This window comes from Pseudopipra pipra, chromosome 6, assembly GCF_036250125.1.
Source record: "Pseudopipra pipra isolate bDixPip1 chromosome 6, bDixPip1.hap1, whole genome shotgun sequence".
Taxonomy (NCBI): Eukaryota; Metazoa; Chordata; class Aves; order Passeriformes; family Pipridae; genus Pseudopipra; species Pseudopipra pipra.
The window spans coordinates 62,594,821-62,609,964 of NC_087554.1; positions in this window are offsets into that span (position 1 = coordinate 62,594,821).

Genomic DNA, 15,144 nt, shown 5'->3' on the forward strand with positions numbered 1-15,144 from the left:
CATCTCTGTGGCATGCACAGAAGAGGGAGGCCAAGGAGAGGATGTTGCACAGCACTGCTGGTGCACAGGACACCAAGGAGGCTGACGGCTCCTGACAGCACTCAGCTCAGCCTTGTCCAGCTGAGCAGTGAACCAAGTGCCCTTTGGGCAACCAAAACGATGACCATTATTTCTACAAGTTGGTACAAAGCCAAAATCTATGCTGAGATGAGGCAGCATTACCTGGTGGTTCCCCATTGCAGCTCTGGATGTCCTTTGGCATAGAATAGAATTAAATAATTTCGATTGGAAGGGACCTTCAATGAGCGTCTGGTGCAACTGCCAGACCACTTCAGGGCTGACCAAAACTTAATGAACCTAATTAAGGGCATTGCCCAAATGCCTTTTAAACACTGACAAGCTTGGAGATGTTTCCCCTTCTCTGCAAGCCCCGAACTCTTGGTGGTCAGAGCACAAATGGGATTTCTTCAGCCTGTGATGGTGTTTTGGAGATTGATTAGGCCTTGGAGCACCATTCCATGGAGTGAATGTGACAGATGTGTGCCTGGCGTGCTCTCCAGTATTTTCCACACCCTTCTGAAACATGGGAAAAACATAACAGTAAGAGGCTGAATAACCTTTGCCTTGCGCTGAATCCATGCAAAGCTCCAGAATTCCCAAGAGCAGACAGTTTAGCTGTTGGGATAATTAGGATTATTCATACAGAGGCCTGTCTTGCGGGCACTGCCATCCTGACCTTCACAAATCTTCTCCAAAGGAGGAACTCCATTTGCAGGTGCCCCAAATCTGGGATTTATGATGGCAGAGCAGTGGCTTGGCTTTTGTTGAGGAACTGTCCAATTCAGCTGTTCTGTGTCCATGTGTGTGAGCTGGGTCCTGCCTCCAGGACTGTGTGTGTGAAATCTGTCCCAACCTTCAAAGCACCTGCCCTCCTGACAAGGGAAGTGATGCCTCATGAGCAAGAAAGAAGTGGATGGCCCTGTGTCACCACGATCTCACAAAGCTCCAGTGGTGCCCAGGGCACCAAGCCCAGCTGCCCTGTTTTCACCCTGGACCTGGACACCTCTCCAAAAGCATCAGCAAGGGTCTCCATCCACAGCTCCTGCACCTGCAGATGAAAGGCCACGTCCCCTCAGAGCAGGAACAGCTTTGAAAAATCCCCACTGTGGCTGCTGGGATCACGTAACACTTTGGCTCAGGTGACCCAAGGAGAGCGTGTCTGGCTGGGAGGAGATTGCTCAGGTCAGTGGTGGGGCTGCTTTCCATGGTGAACACCTGCACATCTTGGCAAAACCAACCCTGCGGCCTGGCAGAACTTTCTGATGAATATTTTGGCTGTATCCGTGAACTTGTGCGGCTTTTGTGGCATGGAAACTGCCTGTAATTTATGCTGAATGCAGCCCCGTGTGTTGTGTTGACAGTTCCAGAACATTATAACATCATTTAGTCCTTTAGAAACAGTTTCAACCCACAGGGTAATTGCTTAATGATCAGTAGATGAGTCCTCCAGTAAGCCCAAAATTAAAGAAAAAATATCCAAAAAGACACTCCCAACCTTCAGCAACCTGAAACTCAAGACTTGTCTCCTATTGCACCGGTGGCTTGAAATTCCAAAAGAAGCAATGGCTCCTGGGGAAACTGCACCATGAGGCCCCAGCATCCCAACCCAGGTGAGTGTGTGGCCAAGGCTGCCCAGCCTGTGATGAGGTTGGGTGCAAGTTGAGGAAAATGCATTTAGAGAAGAGATTTAGGAGTGGGGAGCCTGGATGGGTTCAGCTGGCTCATTCCCTCTATTCTATTCCTGTGCTGGGAGGAATATCCATATGGCATTCACCCCACCCCTGTGTGCAAAACTGCTCTTAAGTGTCTGTAAATCCAAGGAAAATATTGTTAGTGTAGCAGCAGCCTAAGAATGCTCCAGGAAGCCAACAGAGATCCAGCCTTTTCTCTCTGAGCCCTCTTGAATGGCATTTTTTCCCCAAGGGAGGAAGATCCAGTGCTTCAGCGGTGCAAAACCAGTGTAACACCACTGAAGCCAATGGCACTGAAGTGGTTTACACCTGCTGAGGAAGTGGTTGAAAATCCTTCCTTTGAATCAACACCTTGTTAATAGAAGAGACACAGAAGAGAATTCTGTATCTCATGAAGGTCCTCCTGGGGTTTCCATCCCCCATTATGCAGTGGATGGGAGCATCTCAGCCCATTTGCATCTTAGCAGAGAAACTAGGCAGTTTCCCAAGCAAGTTTCCTATGCATCCAAGCAAGGAGAAGTCCAAGGTGCTTGGATAACCCCTAGGAATTTCATGGATATGCACCTATTCGGCATGGATAGCTTTATGCTACTTGGGAACTTCTCCTTGCGAGACCTGGTTTCAGTTTTGGGCCCCTGATGACAAGAAGGAACATTGAGGGGCTGGAGCATGTCCAGAGAAGGGAATGGAGCTGGAGAAGGGGCTGGAGCAGCAGGAGGGGCTGAGGGAGCTGGGGGGGCTCAGCCTGGAGAACAGGAGGCTCAGGGGGGACTTTCTGGCTCTGCAATTCCCTGACAGGAGGGGGGAGCCAGGTGGGGGTCAAGCTCTGCTCCCAGGGAATAAGTGACAAAACAAGAGGAAATAGCCTCAAGTTACACCAGGGGAAGTTTAGGTTGGATATTGGGAAACATTTCTTCACAGAAATGTTGTCCAGCCCTGGCACAGGCTACCCAGGGCAGTGGTGGAGTCACCATCTGGTGGGATTTAAAAGCTCTGTAGATGTGGCCCCCTGGGACATGGGTTGGCTTGGCAGTGCTGGGGGAATGGTTGGACTTTATGATCTTAAAAGCCCTTTCCAACCTAAATGATTCTGTGTTCTCCCCAGAGGACTGAGCTATGCCTAAACTCTCAGCACCCCAATGGGTGTCATCTCCCCTGTGTGCTTTGTTTTCTTGCCCTTCTCGAGCACCAGCTGCAGGTTGGGCTTTTCCCCCAGCGGTTTGATCTGTGCTGGTTTTTGTCTGTGCTGGTTTTTATCTGTGCTGGTAGCAGCAATCCCCACCCTGCAGGATTTATTTACACTGAAGGGTAAGTGGGAGGCTGTAATTGGGATGGGATTTGAAGAGGTCAGAGGGAGCCTGTGCGGGAAAACTGTAAATGAGGGAGGGCTGGGAGTTTGCTCAGTCGTTAGACACAGATCATTCCAGCTTCCACTCAGTGCCATTAGCTGGGGGTAAACGTGCTGTCCAGGGACATATGTATATACATCAATGGGGTTTTTTAAACAGACCATCAGTAATGAGCTGTTAATGTTTTCCAAGCGGTCTTCCAGTCCCGTGCTCTGATTTCCTTCGGTCTTTCAGTCCCGTGCTCTGATTTCCTTCGGCTGCAGGGCGCGTTGGAGAATTTCGGATCTCTCGCTCCCCGTGCAGGGATGCAGATCCCTTTCCATGCTCAGTCCTGCTCAGTCTCAGCCCCTCCATGCCCTGTCCCTGCCCATCTCATGGCAAGTCCTGGCTCAGCGTGGCAAACACATGGGTTGGTGTGGCCGATGCGAGCTTGGCTGGGAGGAAGGTGTAGGATGAAAGTACGAGGAATTGCCTTTCCAGGAAACCTGGTTAAATCACAGCCTGAAAACCCATGGCTTGTGGCCTCAGGCGCACTCAGGAAAACAAGAGCTAAGTTACTACACCCCCTTTCCTTCCACCCCCAGCTCATCTCTGGGGTACCCTTGGGAGGTCAGATGAAGAATCGCACCAGTGATAGAACCAGTGATGGAGGAAACTGATGCAAACGTGATCTCCCAAAAGGTTGTGTGGGAAGCATATTTGGGAGGGATGCTCAGATAAGTGGAATTTTTTGCCTTTGTGCCTTTCTTGAGCAATACCATCAGACCTAAGGGTTTCCTGTTTATTTATTCAGCACTGAACCCTCTATTACACACACAGGAAAGCACAAAAGCCCATCGTGTTTTGAGGACAGGTGAGGTGGAAATAAAGGCTGCTATTTAGGCTGGGCCATGTTGGCTGGTGCTGAGCATCTTGTCTCGTGACTGTCTTCATGCATCAGCGAAGTGAGCACAAACACACCCTGCAAACATCTGGAAGGAAGATGCCTCAGCTGTGCTGAACAGGAGCAATAACAATAATAACACAGAGCAGCCCCCAAGCTGCTCTGCTCTGGGCCAGGTAGCAGAGAGGCCCCTGTGCTGGGCTCTGGGGTGAGCTGTGGCAGAAGGCAGATGTAGAAATGGCTTTATACCACCCCTGGAACGGCTGTAGTAAAGCCTGGGGGCTGGAGTGGACGGTGCTGTGTGAAAAAACCAACTAGATAGCAACATGTCATCCGCATCTGTTCCCCCCAGGGAGCTTTACATCCAACTGTTCTCCCAAACCAGCCCACCACGCAGCCTCCTCTTGCTGCAAAAATGTGCTCAGATGACTTAATGACTCTGCTGGATTGAACAGTTTCCAGTAGCTCAGTCATGTGTTTGGAGGAGGAAGAGCTTTCGGAAGGAAGCTGTTTGCCCATCTAACCCAAACAACTTTCCATTGCTGGCGGGGAGAGAGGAAAGTCTGAGCGCCCCGTGCAGGGTACCCATGACTTCATTCCTACAGTACCTGGCAAGGGAAGTGCCCATCAGGCAGCAAAATCCGGAAATTCAGGTCTTCCCCACGTTTCTTGGCTATGGGCAGCCAGCTGTGGGAATCTGTGGGGAGGCAACATGGACTTGCAATAGGATGGCTTTGATGAGCCAGGGGGCTGCTCTTACCTGACAGTACCAACAGGGCTCCCAATATATGGGACTTCTTCCCTTTCTCAGGAGTAACTGGATTCTTCTGCCTCTCCCTGGTGGATCACAAATAGGGATGCTTGATAGGACAAGGGGTAATGGTTTTAAACTCAAAGATGATGAATTCAGACTACATACAAGGGAGAAATTTTTTCTGATGAGGGTAAAGAGGCCCTGGCACAGGTTGCCCAGAGAAGCTGTGGATGCCACACCCCTGGAAGTGTTCAAAGCCAGGTTGGATGGGGCTTGGAGTGACCTGGGATAGCGGAAGGTGTCCCTGTCCACGGCAGAGGCTGGAATGAGATGGTCTTTTAGGTCCCTTTCAACACAAACCATCCTATGAGTCTATGGTTTGTTTGAGGAAATAAGGAATAGACAGGCTGGTTCAGTATCCTGGGGCTGGGAAAGATGAAATCTTTTAGGATCTAAAAGTATGTAACTAAAAATGCTACTTCATCTTCATATAATTGCTGGGAGCTCCATGGGACTGTGGACAAGGATGCTGTTTCACCTTTGCTCAGGTGGGGCCCAAAATCACAGTTTAACAGATTCACTTGCAGCTTTTTGTAACTGTATTTTCTCCAGCCAAAGATGGGATTTGGTCAAAGATAAAGGGTAAAAAAAAATAAATTCTGGAATTCCAAAAAACCTGATTTGGTTCCAGTGCAAAATTAAAAATTTTAGTGTAGTTTAACTGAAATTTGTTTTTGTTTAATTTTATTATATTCATTTAGTCTTATTTAGTTTCATTTTAATTTCATTTAAGTGTGGTTATAGAAGGTCCCCCAACCTTTTCATTTTACATCCTTTGTGATATTTTATTATTTTCTTTATTTTAACCAAATATCTAAACAGGTGGCACGATATTGAAGTCATCCAGGTGACTGTAACTCTGACTTCTGTTCAACCCCACCTGATTCCTTGAGCCTTTTCAAAAACTCAGCAAGTGGGATACTGCTGTGACAACTTAAAACCAGGTAAAAACCAGGTAAAAACAGACATATCAGTTGCTCCCTTTGCATTTTCTTCAGATCAAAGCTTCAAGACTACTTAATACAAAAGAAAAATTTAACATGGGAAGGATTTTCATCTTCTTTTTATATCTTCTTTGTCTTGCCATAGGATCTACCTTGTAAGAACTAATTATAACAAATAATAATAATAATAATAATAATAATAGTGACAGCAACAATAGCAATAATAATAGTAAAAGAAAATAAAAATAACTCCCCCACAATTGATGTGTGGAAGAACCAGTTATTTTTACTTCTGGCATAGTCTTGTCTAAACTGTTTTATTCTGTTTTGTGAGTTGTTTTATCTTATTGCTACATGGTGCACCAAGTCCCAGCAGTGGTGCAGGTTCCAATCATTGCAGGGCAGTCAGGCTCTGCTGGAGGGTCATCCTAGGCAATCCCACCTCTTTCCTGATGGGATGAAGCTCTCAGGGTCAGTGTTGTCTGCCCAGGTACAGGGTGCTCTGGGCAGCAGAGGTGAGTTGATGTGCACCCCCTTTTCAAGCTAAACTTGGCCTTACAGCAGCTCTTTTTGTTCCCATGACACTGGAAGTGATGATACCATGGCACACTGGACCTGGACACTTTGGAAAGAATAAATGGCACAAGCACTTTTGAAATCCATGATCTTAAGGGCCTTTTCCAACATTAAAGTTTCCATGATTCAGCAGCTCCCCTGTGCACACTGAGCATCTCATGGTGAGGACTCAGCAGATGTTCAGCCAGCAACATGATGGGTAATTTCTGATGGAAAACATTCCCAGCTCGAGCTGAATCTTGGTGTTGCATCCAAACCCACTGAGCTCAGGAGGAGCCCTTCCCAGACTTGCACAGGTCTCCCATCTGTGTCTGAGCAAATGGTGAGAAAATCACGGAACGGTTTAGGTTGGAAGGGACCTTAAAGACCATCTCATTCCAACCCCCTACAGGGACACTTTCAACTAGACCAGATCACCCCAAGGCCCATCCAACCTGGACTTGAACACTTCCAGGGATGGGGCAGCCGCAGCTTCTCTGGGAATACAAGTGCCCAGGTACTGACTTTCCCTGCATCCCAGCCTTGGTATCTCCGTGTTTAATATGCTCAAGGATCACCTTGTCACCAGACCAGCAAGGACTAAAATCCTGGAATCCACAGGAAATCCATGCCCCTGAAATCCTGGAGTGCTCCAGGCACAGCCTTGTGGCAGAAGCACTGTTGACCAGCACATTGCAGCTGTCATTTCATAGCCTTGATGTGTTGGAAAGAAACAGAAAAAGGAAAAAAAAAAATCCAAAAGACACAATGACCCCACAATGCAGCCCTTGTTTCATCTCACGGGGAGGTTGAATGAGGCCTTGCAATTGCTGGAAGATTTATGAGACTGGAACTGTGCTCGGCAGTTGTGACCAATTGTCACAATTGGTTGTGGTGGGGATGTTGTGCAAGCACCTTAGGAGGCAACATGTGAGGGAACTTCAGCAGGTGTGTGATCTCTGGGGGGTAAAATGAAAAACCTCTATATCCTGCAGCTGGTTGGTTTGTACGTGGTGTTGACAGGACCCATTGTCCCCCTTGGCCAAACTAAAACCTCTGGAGCTGATGTACTTGTGCTGAGCCAGGTAAACAGTGGTAGGGTTGGTCTTTGTGTTCCAGGCTGCCTATAATTAGGGTTTTCACGTGCCAGGGTGCTGCGTGGGAGTTATTCACAAACCTCTTTCAAAGCAGAAGGTATTGAAGCAGCCACGTGGTTTCCTTCATTCCACATGTTCTCCCTGCGAGCACAACCTGGATCCTTCGAGAGGCACTGGCTTTTGGGGTCCAGGTTCCTCCATGGTGGAAACTCAGTGGGATAATCCAGAGCTATGCTGGTGCCTGGGAAAGCATCACAGGATCCGTTTGGTTCAGAAAATGCTTCTTTTCCCTGGAGACCTCACTGCCAGCCTGCAGCAGGCTGTGCATGGATCCCATGGCTCAGGTGCAATCTCATTGTCACTGGTTGCATTTACCCCATCAAGGCCTAACGATGCCCTTTAATATTTTAATGCCAAAAACATCCCTGTAAGAGAAAGGATGCTGTGTTGTGCCCTGACCCATTTGCTCTATACTGTATATTTGCAGCCCATATTTAACCAGCTTGACCTGACCACAAGCCTGCAGGACTCACCAGATTTAAGAATTGTATCTTCTGGTCAATTTTTTACACTGTGCTTTTCTAAACCCCCTTTTCCATGCTTTTTTTCCCCCCCTCAGCTTTGTGCAGCTCTACCTAAGAGCCAGTGGAGGCAGTGGCACCTGACCCATGCTGTGCACAGAGAGGGATGCTCATCACTGCTTGCAAACCTTTCCATGACTCTTCTATGTCCTCCTCTGCTGCATCCCACTGCTGCCTTCGATTTGGTGCTTCCCAAGGTTAGAAAATTCTTCTCTTTCACAATGGGGTGAAAGCAATGGCTTGTAGGTGTTCTAGTAAATATTTGTGGAAGTGGGTGACTCTATTTGGGCAGTGGGGTGAGGGAAGTGAGCGAAAGGGTGTGAAGCTGCAAGAGCAGCCTCTGCTGGAGGTGGGTTCAGGTGGAAACCTCAGCTGACATAAGGCAGCTCAGCGCTCTGCCCATCCCTGCCTGGAATAACCTGCGTGTCTGCAAACCATTGCATGAGACTGGCAAGTTATATAATCACAAATATGTGTTTAGGTCATAGCTGTTTCAAAAACATGTAGTATATAGTCATGCTGAGCCCTTTCCCCAGGCTTGACACCCCTAAGAGCTCTCCGTGTGCAGGCACGAGGCGTCTCCATCACTTATTGCTGTTCTCCTGCGTGGTTGTTGATGACTGTGGCCCAGCCTCTGTCAGGTGTGTTGTGACCTGCCCACCCCAAAGGGCTGTACAGGTCTCTGTTGGTCTGGCAGTAGCTGGGACTGTCCTGGGGACCTGCTCGTGGGGATTGCACCCCTGAAGCATCCATCCATCCATCCATCCATCCATCCATCCATCCATCCATCCATCCATCCATCCATCCATGAGACACAGGGTGGTTCTGCCTGTGGTTTGGTGAATCTACCACCGTAACAAGGACTGGGATGAAGCGAAAGCAAAGCTGATCTCTTCTCTGGTGAGTAGTGACAGGACCTGAGGAATGGCATGAAGCTGTGTCAGGGGAAGTTTAGGCTGGATATCAGGAAAAGGTTCTTCCCCCAGAGGGTGGTTGGGCACTGAACAGGCTCCCCAGGGAAGTGGTCATGGCATCAAGGCTGTTTGAGTTCAAGGAACATTTGAACAATAGTCTCAGGTACAAGGTGTGGTTTATGGGATTGTCCTGTGCAGGGCCAGGAGTTGGACTTGATGATCCTTGTGAATCCCTTCCAACTTAGGATATTCTATGATTCTGTGACAAAAGCTGAGAATCTGCACCACTGTGAGGAATATACTGTGTTTGTTGTGTTTTCTATGAATGCTTAAAAGAGCTATAGGATTTTGTTGAAGCACAGCACTTTGCAGTTGCTGGAATCCTGCTTGCAACTAACTGAGAGTCACTGATAATGTTTTCACATCACTCAGATGAGCTATTCCCAGGGGAGACAGTGCCAAGCGAGCACCTTGCCCAAGGGCAATGACATTTCAATTCCCAGTTGCCTCTTCTTCCCTCAGACACCTACAGACCTCCCCAGCCATTGTCCTACCATTCCTAAATTCTTGATCAATGGACTCTTTCAACCAAGGAATTCCCAAGCACTCCCCTGTAAGCCAAGACAATTATAGCTGTAAAAATAATATGCATCAAGTTTGGCACCTCTGAGAAATCCAGAGGTGCTGGGTTTTTTTCCTTTTTTTTTTTTTCTCCTTAGTTTTTAAAGGATTTAGCTCCAGATGTTTCAGCATGTCGACTTGGTTGAGCTTCAGTGAGTAGAGAGGTGCCTTTCTCCAAGGAAGGGAGCAGGTTTCTGGTTTGGCTGGTTACCCCACAGCTTCACACCTTGTTTGGGAGATGCAGCTGCAGGCGTTTGGTTTAGGGCTGGGTGAGGGCGTTAGGAATGCCTGAAATACATATTTGAGTAGATGCATAGCCTGGAGGAGGAGATAAGTTATATGGTTTTGCATGATACAGGTGGAATCTTTGTTTCCTGGAAGATGGGAGTATCTCTGCGAAGCCGGGGAGATAGAGAACAGCAAAACCTCGAAGCCGATCTCTTTGTATTTTTGTCTTATGAACTTTGAATTGAACTTCTGCACCGGATCTGATCTGGATGAAATATCATATCTGGGGCCGATCCTTATCTCTTAAACCTTTCCTTTGTCTCTTTGATTCTTTGGGCTTTACCCTCTTGTTTTGTTGTGAGTGGCCCAAAGCTTTGATCTCGGGCTGAGCCCCCGGCGGGCGGCACAAACCTTTGCTTTGGTGTGAGACACACAGAGGGACGCTGGGGTCTAAACAGACAAGAGGTTACTTCTTCTGCGGCGAAGTCCGAAGGCAAACGGGGTAACTTCAGAATTTATTGTCTCCCCTTACATGATGGGAAACTGGAATTTCACACGGGTATTTCCCCAGTGGTGAAAACGCACCTGTGGGAACTCGGTTGTTGTATATCTGTTTCCAATTTTATTTACAATCCCTTTTATTTTTATAAAGAGTCTGAGCAATTTAATCTTACCTATCCTTTAATATAAAATAATTGAAACCAAAGCTCTTAAATGCTCTATAATGTCTTTTTCTCTGCTTTTTATGGTCATGAGCAGAGGTTTTTATTCTTCCTAAGTATCTAGGCTGCTAAGCTTGAATTATATTTTACCTTTTTGGGAAATTCCTTTACTAGAAACCAACAGCTGGTCTTAATCTAATCTGATGATACCTGCTGATCTATACAGTAAGAGCAAAGTGAGGCCAACCGTGTTGGAAAGCATCAGGGGCTAATCTGCAAATATTCATTCATTGTTTTGGACTTCTATCTTTTTTTTTTAAAGGAATGATGTAGAGAGACACTTCAGACCTGCTCCCCACGTTTTCCATTAGTGGTAATTTAAAACTTTGAAAAATGTACAGTAACTTGCCTAGGTCAGCTGAGTATCAGCATGTAGCTTTTCATTCACATTTTTCATTTAATCCGGTGGCTTTGAATTCCTTGCCTTGTAAGTTCCTATATATGAAGATTAGAAACTGCTTCTGGCTATGGAGAATTACATGCTTTTAGATGAAATTTAATCCCCTGTAAAGGGTTTTGTTGGTGGTGATTTTTCCTGTTTGCAGCAATGGGCTGCCTGGCTGAGAGCAGGTGACACAGGTGAAAATATCAGCAGACAACAGGCAAAGAAGAAAACAGAAATCTAACAGTCACAGCCTGCATTTAGGATTAAATCTTTATCAGAGGTTTTGGCGATCTGGCAGCTTAAAGACTTCTGCCTTTGATTCCAGGAAAGCAGCCCAGCAAAACGAGAGTCTGCAAAACCTATTGAGAATAAATTGGATGCATCCACACTGTCTGTGTTTTGACAGGGTTTGAAGTGGGAAGTCTTGGCTTTGGGAGGGTTTGGTGTGTGATCCAAGCACTCCACATCCCACGGTCCGGCTGGGACTTCTGCCTTCCTAGCAGGATGGAGAACTTTCCCCCAGCTTCGCCCCCCCAAGAACTCTCCTGGGAGGGCAGAGCCAGGGCTCACCTCCTGCCCAGGGGCAGCTGAAATGAGAATTTCTTCTCCAAGCAATTGGTCATTTACACACCTCATGATGCAGAACTCTCCTGTCAGGTCTAGGGCTGAAGGGGGTGTCACCTCAGTATTTTTTTGCCAGTGACTCCTCAGGCTGCCCAGAAAAACGAGGCAGAGGCACAATATCTGGACTTCTGTGTCCAGCTCTGGGGCCCCCAGCATCAGAAGGACATGGAACTGCTGGAGCGAGTCCAGAGGAAGCCATGGAGATGCTCCAAGGGCTGGAGCCCCTCTGCTCTGGAGAGAGGCTGGGAGAGCTGGGGGTGTTCAGCTGGAGAAGAAAAGGCTCCAGGGAGACCTCAGAGCCCCTTCTAGTGCCTAAAGGGGCTCCAAGAGAGCTGGAGAGGGACTTTACACAAGAACATGGAGTGACAGAAAAAAAATAAAAGAAATATTATCTCTCTCTCTATCTATCTATCTCTATCTTATGGCTGATGGATTCAGAATGGGGTTTTGAATTGTGTTTACATGAGGGTATCACTGGGGCATGTTGAATCCTGCAGAGGAGGAAAAGAGAGGAAAAAAAAGGCAGATGAGTTAGGAGATAAATTCTATAGGTTAAATCATAAATATTGCAATGAGTGCTGGTCGATGGTGAAAGGTGGTCTGCTGGCTGGGATGTGCATACGACCTTTATGAAGAAGAATTGGTAAAAATCCCACTGTTTTCAGTTAATTTTTAGAAAAAGAGGGAGGAAAATAAGCATTGGTTTAGTGACTGAGCTGTTCACTGCAAGTTGCTCACCCGGCTCTAGCAGAGTTAAGGGGCTGGCTGAAGCCAAACAAAATTCGGAAATTTCACTTCTGAATAAAGCATGTGAGCCTGGCCCAGAAGTGGGCTGCTCTCTTCCTTTTATGAATCAGTCTCCAAGATATGCTCACATTCCTGAGGAACAAGCCTGGAATAACACGGCTGGTTTTTGGGTGTAATACACTGATTATGAGGAAGCGACAGTCTCCCGTGTATGAACAGCTTTTATGTTGCAATAGGTCAGCGCTATAGCATTCGGTGAAAAATGGCTTTTTAATGTGCTTTACGGGCTGTCAGGGCAGAGTGAATGTAAACCACAGACCTGGCTTCGTCAGGATGATATTTTATTTTTTTGCTTTATCGCCCAGACGCAATGAATCTCAGATCAATTAGTCTTGCTTTGAAGTTTGCTCTTGATCCAGATCTTCAATAAAAAGGAAGTTTCCAAATCACTGGTCTGTGAACACTGTTTGTGATTAATTACCCTCTTATAATCTGAGGAATTCTGGTCGTCGCTGTATTTTGAATACCTCAGACTGCATGGGGAGTTTTATTTTGGCTGGTATATTTGGAAACTGCTAATAAACACCTACTTCCTGTTTTTCTTGCTACTGTGTATAACAAATTGTTAAAAAACTTGCTTTCCCATTTCAGCCTCTTGCCTGTTCGGCCAGAACCTGAACCGTATTACTGGTTCATCAACATCGTGTGTCGTTTGCCAGGGAATTTTCTCAGCTGTGGAAAGCAGGACGTCGACTCCGGCTGTAACGAAAAGCGGGTGACTCGAGGAGACCTTAAATGAAGCCTCTGCTAGGGACAAATAGCGACTGATCCGGTCTTAAATTCGAAACCAAGCTTTATGCAAAGCTTCCTAAAATAACAGCGTGTTTTCCTGTCAGTGCCTGGGTTAACTGGAGCGCGGGGATGGTCGTGGATGGGGAGGCTTTGCCTCATCCTGGGAAACGACGCCGAGCCGTGCCCGCAGCGCGAACATCTGCTCGGGCAAAGATTTTAAGGTTAATATTGTCTGGAGGATGTTTGTTTAGACAGGATGAATGCTTTTGTGAAATCTAATATTAGGCTCTATCTAGGTATGTCCGGTTGGCACCGGCTCCCGCATTTTGTGCGCGAACAAATGTTAATTAGCGGGGGGGGGGGGAATAAAAATTCCCCACTTTGTCTCTGAAGTAATGCGGCGTAACAACAGTGGGAATAGATTAGTTCTGGCTGCCGAAAGGCCCTGTGGTTGTTGCCCTGCACAAGTGTTATCAGTGTTTGTGTGGAGCTCGGGGTGTTTGTTTGCTGGCGGCCGTGGGCTGGTGCCCGCTCGGAGCGGGTGACTCACGGCCGGCTCGCTCCAGCAAAGGCTGTTTTCAGCACGTCGGCTCTATAAGTTCCTTAAATCCACCGCTCTCGTGGTAATAGATGCTTCCAGAAATTTCCCCGAAATTGTGTGTTCAGGTTGTTTTGAAGTTCAAGCCTTTGTTTTCAGAGTGCGTGCTACTTTTAACCTTTTGTATTTCGAATATTCAGGTACCGCAGTTCCTTGACCTCCTTCACCCTCTGGTTATCTGTCTGGAGTAGCTGGCTCTGGGTGAGCAGCTCACAGAGTGCGGGGCAGGTTGGGTGTTGGAAGAGTGGAAGGAAGGGGCATGACTTTTGTAAAGCAATGATGGCTTCTGTGTGTCACCTGCATGTTGTCAGGTCCGGCATTCCCACCACTTTGTGTGAACCACCTGGTGAGGACACCCACTCTCCAGCCTTTGGGACCTCCCTCCTGGTTCCTGCTGATGGGGTCTGGCAGTGTCCCAGCTGGCTGCAGGTGGCCACAGACCTGCAGGGTTTGTCTCTCCAAAGTTCCCATTGCTGCAGGAGGAAACCTCTCCCCAGGCAAACCGTGGTTTGGTTGTCCCTGTATGACCCTCCTGTGTCCCTGTGGTGGTGATAGACCTTCAAGCTCACCAAACTATCAAAGCAAAGCACAACCCTGGGGATGCAGGTTGATGGTGTGTTTCAAACCAACTGTATATCTTGGTTTCTGGTGGGTTTGGGTCCTCAATGCTCAAGATCACCACAGCCCCAGGCTGTTTCTGCTGTGGTGACACAAGGCAGCTTCATAGGTATGAGCTGACTGGCCATGCATGTGCTGGTGGGGTAGCTGGTTGTGTGTGCCAGCCATCCTTGTTCTTCCAGTTCCTCATTTTCAAAAATCTTGTATCTTTTCCACATCAGTCAGCTTCTGTAAGCCCTCCTGCTGGTTCCCTGATCAGTTGCTTGTTTGGAAACATCTTTAACAGCATAATTTGGAAATGATGGAAGCTGAAGAGTCAACATGGAATGAAAAAGCTCCGGGTGTAAGGGAGGGGAAGGCTCTCAGGTTCTCTGCTTCCTCACAGGTTGGAACACCTTATGGCTGCTTCACAGTCAAATATAAATGATCTGCGTTTGCCCAAGGATGGTGCCAGTCTGTTGGCACTGCCACTTTACTCTCTGACACTTCTCCTCCCAGCAATACTTCCTGCATAATATCTTAGTTGTCTGCAGCCACTGAGCCTTTAAAAACACTAAAAAGAGAGGGAAGGGGGAGAAGGTGGAAATCTTCATGAGTGAGGGCTGGAAAATCCACCTGTAGTTTTGGACCATCGCAGTGTGATCCTTTTGGGTTGAACACCTGCAAACATGACTCAGACATCACTGTTTGAGTCACCTTGAAATGGGGCAGGATGTGGGAAGCAAAACCAGCAGAGACCACGGAAAGCTCTGAGTCAAAGAGGTCTCTGGCAGTGCTGGGTGGGAGTTTGGGATAGAGGAGGACTCCGGGGTGCATAACCTCCCTGAGGGAAATGTACTGGAGGGGCTGTGGATGCTCCAGGGAAGTGGGGCACCCCTCCCTTAGCTCAGGTGGCCAGCAGGTACCCGGTGGCCCCAGCAG